Source organism: Silene latifolia, chromosome 9 (assembly GCF_048544455.1).
Source record: "Silene latifolia isolate original U9 population chromosome 9, ASM4854445v1, whole genome shotgun sequence".
Taxonomy (NCBI): domain Eukaryota; kingdom Viridiplantae; phylum Streptophyta; class Magnoliopsida; order Caryophyllales; family Caryophyllaceae; genus Silene; species Silene latifolia.
This window is the reverse complement of record NC_133534.1, coordinates 144,487,202-144,502,818: the sequence shown is the minus strand read 5'-3', so window position 1 is coordinate 144,502,818 and position 15,617 is coordinate 144,487,202. Positions and strand designations below refer to the sequence as shown.

At 37.6% G+C, this 15,617-nt stretch overlaps 1 non-coding gene across 1 annotated transcript; it reads left to right on the top strand.

Annotated features, from left to right (window-relative positions):
- The first annotated feature begins 14,063 nt into the window (after window positions 1–14,063).
- Window positions 14,064–14,170, top strand: LOC141603561 (small nucleolar RNA R71). The gene has a single exon (XR_012525427.1). It is a non-coding gene; the product is annotated as a small nucleolar RNA R71 (small nucleolar RNA).
- The last annotated feature ends 1,447 nt before the right edge of the window (window positions 14,171–15,617 follow it).

Genomic DNA, 15,617 nt, shown 5'->3' with positions numbered 1-15,617 from the left:
TTTGGTATTTGAAGAGTCTATTGATCCAAAATACTCAAGAGGGGGGGGGGGGGTGAATTGAGGATTTAAAACTTTTTGAAAGCTTTTTCGATTGTGCTAATGTAATTGATTATTTAAAGTTTATTGATTAAACTTTAACTAATCAATTAATGGAGATAAACGTAATGAACGAAACAAACGAAAGAAGAAGAGACACACGGATTTTTGAAGTGGTTCAGTTTCACAAGTCGAAACCTACGTCCACTATTCTCGATTAATAAATTTAGTACCTTTCTACGGATTACAAATTTACTAACCCAACTCGTACAACTAACTCTAGCTGTAACTCAATGAGTACCATTAAATACTCGAGTGACTAACTTACGCTAATAAGAAAGCACTAATGATTCTAACAAAGGTTCACGTTAATGAACAAGTTAAGAATTCAACTAAGCACTATTATCTTATAACGATAAATGAAGAATGAATATGCGAGTTTTGTGACACACGACCTTTCAAAATTGCAAATCGGTTTTTCTGCTTAAAACACACGGTTTGCTTTTTAAAGATGAAAATAATTTTTATGCTGAAGGTCTCTCTCTTAAGATGTTGTAAATAGCAAAGTATTTATAGGCAAGGAAGAGGTAGGCTACACGGTTTCTACACAAACCCTAATAGCCGAAATAATAAGATATAATTACAAATTATATCTTCTTATTATCTCTTTCCTAAAAGTCTTGAAAGATAATAAAGAATATTCTAAAAGATAGAATATAATCTTTCCAAATATTTTCTTTACTATAAATTCTAAGATTATGATAAGATTTCCTAAAACAAGAATATCTTTAACCATAAATAAATATATTAAGTAAGATGTATAAGATATGTAAAGATATTATTATAGAATAAAATCTTTACCTAATATCTCCTAGGCAACACGAGATATCACGGCCCATAAGCTCATGAATCGTGCAAACCCTAGTCTTAATATATAATTAGAATTTAGGTTTTAAGAGAGGCTATATAGAAACCCTAATTAGTAATAAAGTCCAACTCATAAGTTGATCCATCATGCCTACCAATTAACGTTTACTATAAAACCGGACTCCTCATCAAACCGGGCTTTATTAAATAAATACTTTCATTAAAACATTCAAAATAAACTTTAAACAATTAAAAAACAATTTTCGAAACATTTATAAGTCGTGTATAAAAACTCAGCATTTCAATGTTATAGTAGAAGAGCTATAACATTGAGCTCTTTTACTAGTAATGTTATAGCTGCAAAGCTATAACTTTACTAATCAAGAAACTCATTCTTGATTACCATTATGAGATAATCACCTATACTATTCTAATCTTCAAGGAGATCTTCGAGTATAGGCTACGTCATCATCCAAGCTTGATTAATCTTTAGACGAACTTCGTCTTCACATAACACTTGAATGAATCTTGAATTCGCTTGATCTTGACCGAAGGCTTGAACTTCTCATGCAATTATCACAATCCTCTTTGTTGCTCGTAATAGGTTAGTTCTAGGATACTCAACAAACGATTACACGCAACAAGTATATACAATGTAAAACACCTTGACATCATCAAAACACAAACATATAAGCTATATGGTCCAACAAATTCCCCCTTTTTGATGATGGCAAGTCTCCTAAAATTGTGACTAATTAAAAAGTTCCCCCTCAATATAATACCGTTATCTTGATAATAAAGATTAACGCAAGATCAAGACAATCTTTCAAAAACCAAAACTTTAAGGACTTTAAGAGACAATTGGTCTTGACAAGGAGCAAGCTTAGGTAGATGCTTACTATAGACGATCTTTCCCCCTCTTGACATCATCGAAAAGCTAAGAACAAATAAAAAATGACTAGAATAATATAAGACGAGACAAGAGATAAAAACGCTATAAGAAATAATAATAACACGCAAAACTATAAGCATCCAAAAGATAATTATCATACAAACTAGGAATTAAACATGTTAAAGCCAAAGTGGGCCGAATTAACACATGTCTAATAGAACACTTGGGCCATAACCACAAGCGCATTGCCAAAATGGGCCGAATAAGAGTTTGTTTAACACACCACTAAAAGAAATAAAAAGAAAAACTAATTAAGGTAAGGCTAGAGAGGGTAGGATGAGAGGAAATCAGATATTGCGGTTCTTATACGGGTTCACGTAGTCGGGTCTAGTGCGGTGCTCCAAAGCATCCAGACGGTCAAACGAGCTCCGAACCAACTGCGAAAGAGTACCAATGCTCCTTTCAAAATTAAGCACTTTCAAAGAAAGAGCCTTTGTGGCCTCCAACGTGAGAGCTTGATCACCCGCCATTGCTTTTCCGTGCATCACCAAAGCTCCACCCTGACTCGTAAGGAAAGTGAGACGATCACCGTGTGGGAACACTTCCCCACGAATAGCCTTCAACTCCCTCTCAAAACCCGCTAACCTCTTGTCCACTTCCTCCATCCATGAGGACACCCGAGTAGCATCCAAACCCGAGTCTAAAGACCGAGATGGTCCAACCCGTGACAACACCGTAGCCAAATTTGTCGAATGCTCCTCGAATTTCTCCATTAAACCACTCATAAACCCCTCCAACTTCGACTCCATAGCTCCTAAACCCGAATCCACCGGGGCTTTCTCAACATCCTTTGCAAGTTGCAACTCGGGTCCATCAACAACAAGACCCATTAGCTTGATCAACTTGTCACACATACAATCCCGAGCACTAACACTGTAACTGTCAGGCCCTACCACTCGCTTAATTTCCAACAAACGAGATATCCACATACCATAAGGCAAATCGATTGTGGTGCTTAACTTGTCCTTAGTGACCGTAAGACTTGTCTGAATTATACGGTGCAAGACAACACTACCCAAATTCACCTTCTGACCTTCCAACCAAGAATAAACCATTATAGCTTCATAACTCGACACCTTATCACGGCCTCCTCTCCTCGGCACCACTGTGTTCCACAAAAACTTCAAGAAGAACTTGATTTTTGCCGAGAGAGGACGAACCACGATATTAACTCCCTCCGTCATCTCCTCAAAATACTTCTTCACTAACAATTCCTTTTCACTCACAACATTAAACCATTCAAGACTCGGATTTAATTCGATCCCTTCATCGGGAACCGAAAAAGCAGAGCAAAAATCCGAAACAGAGACGGTAACATCAACGCCATTAACAACCGCATGCAAGACACCTTTCTTGATTGAGACACTAGCAAATAATTGTACCACCTCAACTGGGTAAATAGGACCCGAAAACTGACTAATGTGACTCCACCCTTGAAAATCAAGAAAATTAACAAAGAAAGCAAGAGCGGGAACACTAACCAACCAAGATTTCGGATAGTACCTACCACCATGAATGGAATACCTCAAAACTCGATTAACTAAGATGCTTTCATCATGAGTAAGCCGAACACGATTTAACCCTTCCTTGGTCGCGGCTTTTGAAGCATCCCTAAGCAAAGTACGAGTAACACCATTCCGAACTATCACCTCGGGCTCCTCCACAGCTTCACTATCATCAACAACTACTTTATTTTTACCCTTGAAAAGACGGCGTCTTTTGCCTTCGGACACCGATTCGTCCCGACTACGAAACAGGGGCGAGTTTGGGTTTGGTTGTGGTGAAGAACAATTCATGGAATGAGGATTATGTGGTGGTAAAGGTGATGTTTGGTTAGGAAAGGGGCGGTTTTGGTGGTGACGGGTTGAGGATCGGGTATTTTTTGCATGAGATGTATTCATGATGATGGTGATTATTGAAAAAGGAGGTGATGGTGATGGTTTGAGTAAAGGAGATGAATTGTGAAGATGGTAAAAATTTGGAAGAAAGAAAAGTATGCAAGTGGGGATGGGTGGACGGGTAACACGCAAAGGGTAGATATAGGTGTAGGCTTAGGTTTAACAAGTGGAGGTCAAATATGGTAAGTGTCTTTAATTAGGAATAGGTATTGTGATAAGTATAAGAATTTATGGTGATAAGACAAGAATTAGGAAATTGATTTGATGTAGGAAATATGAGCCGTGAATATGTGAGCTATTTGGAAGATTTTGTTGTGATTTGGAAAGATAAAAATATGGTGAGTTTTGTTTATTGTGATAAAGAATAAGTTTGTATATCAATTAAATTCTAAATAGCAAATAGAATCTTATGACAAAAATATTTCTATGAACGAAATTATTCATGCAACGCAATATACGGACACAGTCATACAATCTTAACTTAACTAGTCAGTCATAAAAAGATTGAACAAATATAGAAGCTTAGGTACCACTGATTAAACCAATTTCCAACCGTAAAGTCTCAAATCGTTCTCTAGCTAATGATTTTGTCAAAATGTCTGCCCATTGTTTTTCAGTACTACAAAATTCAAGTTTTATATTCCCCTTCTCAACATGGTCTCTAATAAAATGGAGTCTTATTTCAATATGTTTGGTACGTGAATGTTGTGCGGGATTTTTAGAAATAATAATCGCACTAGTATTATCACATAAAATAAGAATACAACCTACGTCAACACCATAATCACGTAATTGTTGCTTAAGCCATAAAAGTTGAGTACATACCAGTCCTGCGGCAATATATTCGGCTTCAGCAGTTGAGAGAGCAACCGAATTTCGTTTCTTCGAACCCCACGTGATGATACACGGTCCGAAAAATGTGGCGACACCCGACGTGCTTTTTCTGTCTAGAGAACATCCTGCGTAGTCGGCATCTGAATAACCGACTAGATCAAAATTGCACTCCATTGGATACCATAGGTATAAGTTGGCCGTTCAAATTAAATAACGTAAAATTCTTTTTACGGCCGTCATATGCGATTCTTTGGGAGATGATTGATATCTCGCACAAACGCATACGCTAAACATAATATCGGGTCTACTTGCGGTCAAATATAACAGTGACCCAATCATCCCACGGTAAGTAGTTTCATCAACTGATTTACCGTTTTCATCCAATGTTAATTTCTTGTTCTCGACCATTGGAGTAGGCATAGCGTGTGAATTTTCCATTCCAAATTTCCGAATCAACTCTTTGATATATTTCTGTTGATGGATCTTAATGCCTTCATCTGTTTGTTGTATTTGCAGACCTAGGAAGAATTTAAATTCTCCCATCATACTCATCTCGAACTCGGAAGTCATCAACTCAGAAAAATATTTACATAAGCTTCGGTTGGTCGATCCAAAGATGATATCATCGACGTATATTTGAACAACCAAAAAGTCCGAACCCTCCGTTTTCAGAAATAGGGTTTTGTCGACGGATCCTTTACTAAATCCACTGTCAAGTAGAAATTTGGATAATCTGTCGTACCAAGCCCTAGGTGCTTGCTTCAATCCATATAGGGCTTTATCTAATTTGAAAACGTGATTCTCAAATTTGATATTCTTAAAACCAGGGGGCTGTTCAACGAAGACTTCCTCTTGTAAATAACCGTTCAAGAATGCCGTCTTGACGTCCATCTGGAAAAGGTTTATTCCCTTGTGTGCGGCGAATGCTATTAGAAGTCTAATAGCTTCAAGACGAGCAACAGGTGCGAAGGTCTCGTCATAGTCTATTCCTTCTTGTTGATTATACCCTTGGACCACCGATCTTGATTTGTTTCTGACAATGACTCCGGCATCATCTAATTTGTTCCTGAAGACCCACCGAGTTCCAATGACTGTACGATCTTTTGGTCTAGGAACTAAATGCCAAACCTTGTTTCTTCTGAACTGTTGTAGCTCTTCTTGCATAGCTATAATCCAATATGATTTAGCAAGAGCTTCATTGATGTTCTTTGGTTCGATCATGGATAGGAAAGAGTAGAAAGAGCAGAAATTGTTCAAGGAACGTCTTGTTTGAACACCCTTCTTAATATTTCCAAGAATATTGTCCATGGGGTGTGAGTCCTTGTATTTCCACTTCGTCGAAGTGCTTGGTTCTTCCTCGTTATTCGAGCTTGACCCAACTTCATTTGGTTCGGAATTAGAGAGAGTTCCCCCTGAATCCAATTCGGGTGTTGTATTTGAGCCGATTATAACCTCGGACTCTACACCTTGATTTGGATTCAATGTTACAGTAACATCATCTATAACATTGGTTTGGGAGTTCTTATCTTGAGTCAATGTTATAGTATCATCAACTATAACTTTGCCTTTCTCCTTTTTATCTTTTGAGGAACGATCAAGTTCATTGTTTATTCCCTCAATCTCATTATCCTCTAATTCCAAATCCGGGGGATCGTCTCTTGAAAGACGAAAGTCGGGTTCATCCAAGTCTTCTTCCTCATCCTGTAAAGGCTTATCGAACACGTTATCTTCATCAAAGATAACGTGGACACTTTCTTCAATACAAAGAGTTCTCTTATTGAAGACTTTGTATGCCTTGCTATGATCTGAATATCCTATAAAAATCGCCTCGTCAGTCCTAGGGGCGAATTTACTTAAACGGTTCTCACCGTTATTATGTACAAAACATTTACTCCCAAAACAGCGAAGATGGGAGATATTAGGTTTTCGACCTCTAAGGAGTTCGTAGGGGGTTTTCTTAAGGATAGGTCGGATCATGGCACGATTATGGATGTAGCAAGAAGTACTAATGGCTTCAGCCCAAAAGGTACGAGGTAAACCACTACACAAATGCACTGTACGTGCCATATCTTCTAAAGTTCTATTCATACGTTCAACAACACCGTTTTGTTGAGGAGTTCTTGGTGCAGAAAAGTTATGTCCTACACCATTAACTCTACAATATTCTATAAAAGTTTGGTTGTCAAATTCGGTGCCATGATCCGTACGAATAAATACAAGATTAGTCTTATATTTGTTTTGAACACGTTTCATAAGACAATCAAATTCATCAAAAGTTTCGTCTTTTGAATGAAGAAAGATAGGCCATACATACCTTGAGTAGTCATCTACAAGAACAAAGACGTACCTGGATCCTCCTCTACTCCTTACCTTCATAGGTCCACATAAATCCATGTGTACTAGTTCCAAGGCTTGATTTGTGCTTACTACTCTTTTAGGTTTGAACGATGATCTTACTTGTTTGCACCTTGCACACGTGTCACACATCTTTTCTTGGTCGAACTTGATCTTATGTAACCCCTCAACCAAGTCCCACTTTTTGAGCTTGTTCAAGGTTAGTGAGCTAATGTGACCAAACCGTTTATGTCATAAACAAGGATCATCTAGTGTAACTTTCATACACGAAGAGGAGTTAGTAGGCACAGCATTTAAATCTACCATATAAACATTCCTTTTTCGGTGGCCTTCAAGAATAACGTTGCTAGTTCCTTCAATAATAATGCGACAACTATCAGTATGAAAAACTACTTTGTTACCTTTGTCTCATAGTTGAGATATGCTTAGCAAATTGTGTTTTAGACCATCCACGAGGTAAACGTCACTGATTGCGTGAGACTTGGAGATTCCGATTTTGTCGACGCCAATAACTTTTCCCTTTTTATTGTCCCCGAACGTTACTTTTCCTCCATTGAAGGGCTTGAGTGAAAGAAACAGATTCTTATCTCCGGTCATGTGTCTTGAACATCCACTGTCAAGATACCATTGATTGTTTTCTTTCACTTCTTCCTGCAGAAGGATTAGATACAGTTTTTAGGTACCCAAGCTAAGTTGGGTCCCTTATGATTAGTTAATCTAAATACTAAGTCCTTTCGAACCCAAACACGTCTAATAACTGTTTTTCTAACTTTTGGTTTGTTTGGCTTGGGAGGAGTTCTAGGGTTAGGGTTTTCTCTAGGTCTAGGAATTTCTCTAGGTCTCTCTTAACTATTTGCCTTGTGAATAGGTTTATTGGGTTGAGATCTACAAGGGCTTTGTGAAGTGCTAGGTTTTTTAGAGTAGTCAAAGGCCATGTCATAGAACCAACGAAATTTATTGTTCCTTTCTTCGTTAGGTTCGTTAGTGGGGGTTTCCTTATCCTCGACAACTGTGTCAACAGTTTTAGCATGTTCGGCATTTTTTCGTATATCACGAGCCTTTTTGACACAATTGATTTGGATATGACCCGTATGGCCACAGTAATTGCAAATCAAGTATTCAAGAAGATCAACATACTTCCTTTTTCTAAAATCAAAATCCGAAGGTGTTGATTTGCATTTAGAGTGATCTCTACGGCTGTAGCACTCATGTCCTAACCCCATCTTCATATTATTGTCAGATTGTTCGGTTAGGAAGTTTAGGACTTTTGTGCTACCTTCCCACTTGTCATGGACCTTTCTGGCGTGTAGAAGTAGGTCTTTTAGGGTTTTAATTTCCTCTTGACATTTCGTGTGATCTACATCATTGTCCTTTTTAAAGTTGTCACGAAAGTCCTGGAATCGTTTGTTAAGAATGAACACAACATCGGTGTGGTGTTTCTTAACATTGATCATATCGGTCTTAGATTCTTTCAATTGCTTTGAAAGAGAATCTATCTCTTTCTTTTGATTCAAGATCACTTCTTCATTAGATGTGACCTTAGTTTCCAAGAGTTCTTTGACTTTTCTAAGTTCTAAAGTTATAGCTTCATTAGCTATAACTTTGGCTTGAAGGTGCTTGATGTTAAGCTTTGGGTCGGAAGTTATAGCTTCATAAGCTATAACTTTGGACTCTAATTCCTTCTTTTCAGCCATAGTAGAATCTAATGTTGTAGCTTTCTCAGCTATAACTTTAGATTTCAACTTCTTAGCTTTAGTCTTGAGAGTATGATTCTCTTCCGCGATTTCGAGAATCTGTTCCTTTAGATCTTTCAATTCCAAATCCTGTTCGTGACACTTATCAAGAGATTGTTCAAAGAATTCAATTAAAGCACTTTTAGACAATTTCCTAACACGTTTCTTAAGCTCAAGATAACTTACCTCTTCATCGTCGTCTTCGTCTGATTCTCCAAGAAGGCAATAGTTTGAATGAGAATTTGTGCTTTCATCGTCACTGTCGGAGATTAGGTCAAGACTCACACTGCCGAGTAAAAGGTTTGCAACTTCGTCGTCTTCAGATTCCTCGTCATCTTCTGAGTCAAGGTCACCCCAACACGAAGCCATCATAACTTGCTTGAATTCTCTCTTTGTCTTCTCACGTTTCGTCTTGTCCTTTATCTTCTCCCATGTTGGACAATCTTTGATCATATGACCAGATTCTCCACACTTGAAGCAACCTCTATTTGCGAAAGATGACTTTGAGTCATTAACCTTTTTGTTGAATGACTTGTTGTTATTGTTGTTATAGGATGATTTTGTTTGTTTATTTCGAAAAATCTTATTTTTAAAACGTCGTGCAAACAAGACAGTTTCATCCTCTAGGTCAGAGTCCACTTCTTCGCTCTTTAAGGCCATACTCTTATTGCGACTTGGTTCAGCGTCATCTTTGTTAAGAGTAATTTCATGGGCCATGACAGCACCAATGAGTTCTTGATAGGATAGGGTTTCAAGATCTCGTGATTCCTCCATTGCAGTGACCTTAGCACGCCACTTCTTAGTAAGGCTCCTAAGAACTTTTCTAGCAATGTCCTCGGTACAGAATTTCCTACCTAGGTTTTTTAATTCATTTATTATACTTGAAAACCTTGCGGAGATACTATCTAGAGACTCATTAGGCTCCATGATGAATAGCTCATATTTTTGCATAGGCAAATCAATTCGGTGCTTCCTAACAATGGAAGTACCTTCATAAGCTAATTCAAGCCCATCCCATATCTCCTTGGCCGTGGAACATGAAGAGAACCGATCAAACTCAGTAGAAGTCATTCCGTTTTGCAGAAGACTTATTGCTTTGGAGTTCTTTTCGGCTTTCTTGTAGTCGGCCTCGACATAGTCCTCTTCTTTCTTTTCATAGGTAGTGCCTTCCTCGGATGCAACAAGAATTTTGTGCTGTCCGTTTTGAATAATCCTCCAGCACTCCCAATCGTGTCCTTTCACATAGGGAGTCATCATGTTTTTCCACAATCCGTAATTCTTCCCATCAAAGACGGGACACTTGAGATATTTGGAATCCATTTATCACGTGATAGGCAGCGGAATATAAAACAATACGATAAATGAAAAACAAGATAGATCGGCCTCTTTGCGGTTAGGCAATCAAGAGCACGAAGCTCTGATACCAATTGAAGAGTCTATTGATCCAAAATACTTAAGAAGGGGGGGGGTGAATTGAGGATTTAAAACTTTTTGAAAGCTTTTTCGATTGTGCTAATGTAATTGATTATTTAAAGTTTATTGATTAAACATTAACTAATCAATTAATGGAGATAAACGTAATGAATGAAACAAACGAAAGAAGAAGAGACACACGGATTTTTGAAGTGGTTCAGTTTCACAAGTCGAAACCTACGTCCACTATTCTCGGTTAATAAATTTAGTACCTTTCTACGGATTACAAATTTACTAACCCAACTCGTACAACTAACTCTAGCTGTAACTCAATGAGTACCGTTAAATACTCGAGTGACTAACTTACGCTAATAAGAAAGCACTAATGATTCTAACAAAGGTTCACGTTAATGAACAAGTTAAGAATTCAACTAAGCACTATTATCTTATAACGATAAATGAAGAATGAATATGCGAGTTTTGTGACACACGACCTTTCAAAATTGCAAATCGGTTTTTCTGCTTAAAACACACGGTTTGCTTTTTAAAGATGAAAATAATTTTTATGCTTAAGGTCTCTCTCTTTAGATGTTGTAAATAGCAAAGTATTTATAGGCAAGGAAGAGGTAGGCTACACGGTTTCTACACAAACCCTAATAGCCGAAATAATAAGATATAATTACAAATTATATCTTCTTATTATCTCTTTCCTAAAAGTCTTGAAAGATAATAAAGAATATTCTAAAAGATAGAATATAATCTTTCCAAATATTATCTTTACTATAAATTCTAAGATTATGATAAGATTTCCTAAAACAAGAATATCTTTAACCATAAATAAATATATTAAGTAAGATGTATAAGATATGTAAAGATATTATTATAGAATAAAATCTTTACCTAATATCTCCTAGGCAACACGAGATATCACGGCCCATAAGCTCATGAATCGTGCAAACCCTAGTCTTAATATATAATTAGAATTTAGGTTTTAAGAGAGGCTATATAGAAACCCTAATTAGTAGTAAAGTCCAACTCATAAGTTGATCCATCATTCCTACCAATTAACGTTTACTATAAAACCGGACTCCTCATCAAACCGGGCTTTATTAAATAAATACTTTCCTTAAAACATTTAAAATAAACTTTAAACAATTAAAAAACAATTTTCGAAACATTTATAAGTCGTGTATAAAAACTCAGCATTTCAATGTTATAGTAGAAGAGCTATAACATTGAGCTCTTTTACTAGTAATGTTATAGCTGCAAAGCTATAACTTTACTAATCAAGAAACTCATTCTTGATTACCATTATGAGATAATCACCTATACTATTCTAATCTTCAAGGAGATCTTCGAGTATAGGCTACGTCATCATCCAAGCTTGATTAATCTTTAGACAAACTTCGTCTTCACATAACACTTGAATGAATCTTGAAATTGCTTGATCTTGACCGAAGGCTTGAACTTCTCATTCAATTATCACAATCCTCTTTGTTGCTCATAATAGGTTAGTTCTAGGATACTCAACAAACGATTACACGCAACAAGTGTATACAATGTAAAACACCTTGACATCATCAAAACACAAACATATAAGCTATATGGTCCAACAGTATTTGTAAGGAGTGCAAAAATGAAGTCAGTGCATAAATGTGCACTATAATGGGCACAAGGTAGAGGCCATTTGTTGAAATAGAAAAAATTGCACAGGAAAGTGTTCAACCAACCCAGACCCACGGGTAGACCCGGACCCGAACCGGACCCATTGGGTATGGGTATGGGTCCAATAATTTTAGACCCTTTAAGGTCTGGGTTGGGTCTGGGTCCAATGTTAGGGCCATGGGTCCGGGTCTGGGTCTTGCTGGACCCGACCCATTGCCATCCCTAGTCCTCAATGGGACTAAAGCAGGGAGAGAATGAAAAACTAGAGAACATATTTTTGTATTTTTCAAATTTTTCAAAATTAAAAACATATTTTTTTATTTTTGGTATTTCGAAAATTAAATGCGTATTTTTGGATTTTAAATTTTTTAAAGGAAGGTGCAATAAAATAAATAACATGTTTTTGAAAATTTTCAACTTTTTATGGTTTTTATATAATGAATCCCCTCCCCACACTTAAAACGTGACACTGTCCTCAATGGAACAAATGTAAGGAGGGAACTAAAATGCAAGTAAAGTATAAATAAGTAAGGGATGAGAATGTATACAATTTAGTGGTTCTTGAGGGACTCCACCAAACCTCTCATCAAAATTTGTTGCTTGAATCTCCAAGTAGCATGATCCATGTCACTCAAGGCACGGAGGAGACGGTCAAAGGCTCTTGCAAAACCTTCAACTAGACACAAGTAGTGCCAAGCTATCGTGAACCGCACCCGACTTCTTTTCCAACGCTTCTTCCCCTTCTTCTTCTTACTCCTCTCGGTATTGTTTCTAGGATCCTCTTGGTGACAAGGATCCTCCATTTCCATGTAGTATCTAGAAGGAGAGAGGGACGGAATCTCATAAACTTCATAGAATGAGGAAACCTCCTCATGGTCATCAAGACAAGGAGAGTGGTTAAGAATAAGAGGTGGAGGAGTCAACCTCTCAACATTAAGGTTCATAATATCATCATTTTCATCCAAATTCTCTTCACTCTTCAATTGAACTAAATCACTACCAAAGATGAGAGCTTCAATTTCTTCCAAGCTAGAGTCAAAACTACAAATGTCGTAGTTTTTCTCATGACTCCTCAACTCTCCCAATATGGCAAGTTCGAATTCATCAACCTCCATTTCCCAACGTTTGTCTTCTTCCCCACACTTGTCATTGACAAGAACTTCTTCTTCAAAGATTTCGAAAGGAGGTGGTATTGGGGGGTCTTCCTCATTATCATAGACATCCCAAATAGGGGCACCAACCTCTTCATAACTTCCCTCCCCACACTTATCATTTTGCAAGGAGTCTTCATAAGTGTCCCATAGGGGAGGGCCAAGTTTATCTTCATCATTTGGTTCAAGACCAATCAAGAATTATCGATCAACCACTTTGCCAACCACAATTTCTTCAATGACGAAATTTTCATCTTTCTCAATTTTTTCACTCACTATCTCCATTGATCCTCCTAATTCCTTCCCACTTCCCAAGGTAACCAAGTGGACTTGTTAATGAAGTGGTAGTCCATCTTTGGGGTTAAGCCCTTGAGTTGGCAAAGAATGCGGACTTCTTTGAGTGTTAGAAGTTCATTGGTTGTCTATGTAAGAATCAAATGTCCTTTGACGATCTTGGACATTGATGAGAACGGTTCTCAAATATTTGAATTGTTGGTCATAATGGGCTTCTCTTTTTTGGGTTCTAGTATCCATTTCTTTCAACATATTCTCAATGAGAGAGTTGGCATTTGGAGGCTCAATGAGTGGAAGTTGGTAAGGTTGTTGAAATTACTCTTGTGAAGGTGGATATGGAATTTGTTGTTGGAAATTTTGGTGAGGTGGAATGTATGTTTGGTTGTTTTGTTGTGGAAAGGATGAACAAGTGTCATAAGAATGTCCAATGCCACCACAATTCTCACAAGTAGGAGCATATTGTTGATAGTTTCTAGGAGGATAACTTGGTTGAGAGTAGATCCTTGGTGGTGACCTAGGCTCTTGAACATAGTAGACCTTTGGGTGATTTGGTCTTTCTTCATGACAAGCATTTTCATGCTTCCTCTCCACCAAAAAGCTATCAAAGTTCTTTGACAATTCATCCAACTTGGCTTTGTTTTCCAATTCTATCTTTGAAGGTCCTTCACTCATGGACTCATTTTCTCTTCCATAGTCACCTTCTCTACCTCCATAGCTAATTTCCATGTCGGAAATATTTTGGATCAACTCCGGGATTTGGGCATTTTTCATCTTATCAAAGTTGCCATCGGAGGCCACCGCAATCATATCCCAAAACCTTTGCTCAAGGGTTTTAAAGAAAATTTGGGTTGTCATCCACTTGGGGATTCCATAATGTGGGCAAGAGGTAAGAAGGTCTCTAAATCTTTCCCATGCTTCACTTAAAGTTTCACGATGCTTTTGCTTGAAGGTTTGGATTTCATGCCTTATTCTAGCGGTTCTTGAAGGAGGGTAAAATTTGTTGATAAAAGCCCTTGACAAGCTTTCCCAAGTAGTGAAAGTACCCGATTCATGAGAATTCAACCATTTTCTAGAATTATCCTTCAAGGAAAGAGGAAAGAGCATAAGAAGAATTTGCTCTTACGTGATGCCATCATACTTGATCATACCCGCTTTTTCTTTGAATAAGATAAGATGTTCATGAGCATCTTCACACTTCAAGCCATGAAAAATATCTTGTTGAATAAAGGAGATTGTATGATGACGGAGCTCAAAAGTATTAGGAGAAAGAACTCCATAATTAATTGTCGAGTAAGACCGATTAGGATCCGGTCTATGGTAGTAACCCATTGGTTGGTCCGTCATTTCTTTATCAACGAAGTTGGTTCTTGGTGTATTTGGTGGGCTAGGTGAGTTTGAATGTTGTGAATGGGTGGGTGAGTGATTTGGAGGGTAGTTTGGTGAATGGTTAGGTGAATGTTTTGGTTGAGAATTGGTGGTGGAGATGGATGTATTTGTAGTTGGTTTGGTGAAGGTGGAGATTTCCTTAGAGCCGATAGTGCTAACCATCTTCTTACCCGGAAAGACTTCTCAATCTCTCGATCAAGATGGACAAGAGAGCCGGTATTACACCTATACAAACACTCAAAAAGAGATCAAATGGTCCTAATGCAATGAATGCACTAGGACAAGGGTGGAGAAACAAGCAAGCAAAGTAAACTAAGCCTAGAAACAAACAATTTATCTAATCCAATATCACCGTCCCCGGCAACGGCGCCATTTTGGTACCGAGTTTGTCATGCTCCTCGGTATATAAACAATATTTGTAGTCTCAATACCAAACTAATGAATGCAGTAGGGTAAGGAGGTCGATCCACAGAGACGGGATTATGGTTCTTAAATTGATCGTTTGTTTTCTAGTTTAGTTCTAGCAAATGTTGAATTAAATGATTGATAAACTAATTAGCTACAACTAAAACAAGTAGATGAAATAGGCGATTACTAAAGCGAATAAAATAGAAATTAAAGACTAAGGTAACCAAATTCACAAGTGTAGGTCAAGGTCGATTATGGTCGCAACTAAGGTAAGTCTAACGTTGAGATTAAGGTAGGCCTCCACCTCTCGGGGCGAGACGGTCCTTGGTCTAAGTTTGGTCGAGATCTCTCCCTAACCACCCCCAAGCATGCAATGGTCACACACAAACCTCACCCAAGTTCAAGCTCTCACTCAAACATGGCAATGAAAATGGAAAGAACCTAAATTACTCATTCAAGCCTTTCCTCAAACATGTGGTGTGCACAAAACATTGCTACAACTCAAAAAACTCAATATATGTATCAACAACCATAATCAAACCATATTTTATACACAATTTCTCCCATCTATTTTAGTAATACACTACTCAAACATACTAATAGAAATGGAAGCAAAAGATGAGAA